This window comes from Capsicum annuum, chromosome 2 (assembly GCF_002878395.1).
Source record: "Capsicum annuum cultivar UCD-10X-F1 chromosome 2, UCD10Xv1.1, whole genome shotgun sequence".
In the NCBI taxonomy this organism is placed as follows: Eukaryota; Viridiplantae; Streptophyta; class Magnoliopsida; order Solanales; family Solanaceae; genus Capsicum; species Capsicum annuum.
Genome location: NC_061112.1, coordinates 78,994,769 through 78,997,898, shown reverse-complemented (window position 1 = coordinate 78,997,898; position 3,130 = coordinate 78,994,769). Strand labels below are relative to the sequence as shown.

The window sequence follows — 3,130 nt, the reverse complement described above, 5'->3', positions numbered from 1 at the left end:
ATTATATGTTGGGGGTTTTGGTTTCAAACGATTGGATATTGTTTTCCTATGTTTTATTTATGGTTTGTCATGTTATAATAGTAGTTTTAACATGTGGTTGAATGGGAATGGTCAATTGATACTTGGTTTTGGTTTTAGAAATCTTATGCCCTTAATATGTTTGATAAAATGCATAGGAGAAAGATTTTGTCACATGATCTTGGGCACATTTATATGTTCAAGGCACCAATATGCACCCAAATTTGGACTTGTTTTGAGAAATTTAATATGATTTTTTGAGTACATCTGTACCTAATGGATATGATTAGTGTTTTCAGGGCTCAAATCTTGATGAATTGGATGCAATTGGATACATTGATGGTAAATCATGGTATAAGGAATAAAATTCATAGGAACATAGCTCAGAAGACAAGATGGAAGGCAGAACTTCATGTTTATAAAGTCACCGTGTCGCAACGATTGACAAAATGGCATTGGTAGAATTCCAGTGGAGTAGCATGATTATTGCGCGTCACGGAGAGGCTCAAATTCCCATTTGGAAAAATCCAGGGTTGGTCCGCAATTGTACTGCATCACGGTGAACAAGGAAATCATAGTAGTCACTTACTAGTGACTTGGCGCAATTTCACCGCATCTTGGTACAAGCCTAGTTGCCAATTTTTGTGACCTGGAAGTTTAGCGCATTGTGGAGGAAGGAGATTTTACAATTTTCAAAAAACCAGTGGCTCACCTCAATTATGGCACATCGCGGTGAGTGTAACTTTCACAATTTTTCTGAATAATGAATATTTGCAATTATACAAAGTTTGACAGAATATGTCATTCGATGGCATGGTGCGACGCGCAGTATGGAAAAATTGGGAAGATTTTTAGTATTTTTTCCCACCTATAAAAAGAAAAATCCAAGACAACTTGGGGGACTTTTGGCAAGCATAGCAGCGGCAGAAAAGCATAAAGTTCTCTCTTTTAGGGTTCTTAGGCATTCTTTTCAACTTCTTTACTTCAAGATTAATTTTGGGTATGATAAATTACTTATTTTTATGTTGAATTCAAACATGAGTGGATAAATACCCTTGTTCTGGGGTTGAGGCCAAGAACATGATTACTCTTTGAAATTCTTTATCATAATTTGTTTTGGGATTATCATCTGGGTTGTTCTGAATTTCTTAAGTTTACTATTTTTATGACTGGGCATCATTAGAATAAAACTACATTTCTATCTGAATCCGGGAGGAGAATCATAGGATAGAACGAAGAAATTAAGGAGAAAGGTTCTTATTCCTTTATTAAATAAGGGTTTTGAATTAGCATCTAGGATAGAGAAATACCTAGAAGTCTTGTTTGGTTCAATTGGAAGAAGACAACTTTATACATCTAGAAAAATTGTTGTATCTCTGTTGGAATGGTAGTTGTAATATTCAATAGATAGAAGATTTGAGTTTGGGAGACCAAGATTGTAGCATAAACCTTGTGAATCAACAACTCGATAACCAAATAGATAGCAATAAGAATAAAGACTTGTGTGATAGTTCGAATAGCCTCAACCCCAGAATTCTAATCATTATTGATTACAACCGTTGCTTGCTTTGCTCTATTCATAAACTTTTATTTCTTATTTATTAATTTACATTCTTATTCTTAAATTCACAATCATCTTGATAATTTACAACACTTAGTACCTCATTGTCTAAAACTAAAAGTTGGGTAAATTTCTAGTTTCTTAGTACTCGTGGGAATGATATTTTACTGTATAAGTCACTATATTACTTGTACGATCACGTGCACTTGCGTGTGCACTTGAGTTGTAACATGTTTTTGGTGTTGTTGCCGGGGAGTAACATAATTAGTAAATTGCTAAATTTCTGGTTATTAATAATAAGTTTTACTGTTAAGAACTTGATCTTAGCAGTTAAATTTTTGCAGGATTAGCGGAGTACAGGACTGGCGAGAGATAAAGAATTGGTAGAGCCTTTTGCAGAACTAGAACTTATAATTCAATAGAGGCGAAGAGCTCAATATCCCAATCAACATGCTAAAATGGCTCATGTAGTTGATCCAAATGACCCTATCGATCCAAATGCTGGAAATATCCCACCTCCGATTATCCCAGTTGTTCCTGCTCAACTAGATACTAGACCTATTCGCGAGGTGGCAATCCTACTTATGAACCATGTGATAAACAGTATTCGAAAACCCAAACCAGGTGGTTGATTTTAATTGAAGCTGAATATGGTGCAATTGTTGAATTCAGTGGGGCGATTCCATGGCATTTCACATGAAGATCCGCTGCAGCACATACAGACCTTCCTGGAAATAAGCGATACTTACATTTCGGAAGGGGTGAATACTAATTATGTCAGATTGATACTCTTTTTTTTTATCTAATGGGGGAAGAAAAAACGTGGTTACATGCTAAACCACCACTCTCCATTACTTTATGGGAAGATCTAGCTAAGAAGTTCCTTGTTTGATTCTTTTTATCAGGGAAGACTGCATGTTTGAGAAGTGAGATCTTAAGTTTTAGACAAAAAAAGAGAGAATCTCTACCAATCTTGGGAGAGATTTAAGGGTATGTTCAAAAATTGTCCTCACCATCATCAGTCCAACGATGTTCTTGTTCATACTTTCATTGAGGGATTAGATGCAAAAACAAAGATTCTTTTGGATTCAGCAGTAGGTGGGCTAGATCTCGAAAAGACTTCTAAAGAATTATACACACTGTTGAATTAGATTTCTCAAGGGAATCTTGATTGGCATGCTGGTTCAAGAAATGCTCCTAGGAAGGCTGCAGGGGTATAGGAGGTAGACCAATTTACTGCATTACAAGCACAGATCATAGTAATGCAAAATCATATGATTATTCAGCTGAATAACATAAAGTTGGGGATTCCACAAGTAGCTGTCACATCTAATGTAGTCCAACAGGCAAATTCTTAGTGTAAAGTTTGCGGGAGCTGTGAGCGTACAACAGAAGCATGTACAGTTAATCCAAATTCTTTCAATTACATTGTAAATGCAAATAGGAAAGGAATGTAGAATTATGGTAACATGTACAATCCAAATTGGAGGAGCCACCCTAATTTTTAAAGGGGTGGAAATCAGGCTCAAGGCAACAACCAGCATAAGCCCC

General features: G+C 36.0%; 1 non-coding gene across 1 annotated transcript; it reads right to left on the bottom strand.

Annotated features, from left to right (window-relative positions):
- Positions 1-2,495: 2,495 nt before the first annotated feature.
- LOC124896359 lies at positions 2,496-2,600 on the bottom strand. The gene has a single exon (XR_007052719.1). It is a non-coding gene; the product is annotated as a small nucleolar RNA R71 (small nucleolar RNA).
- Between the last annotated feature and the right edge of the window lie 530 nt (positions 2,601-3,130).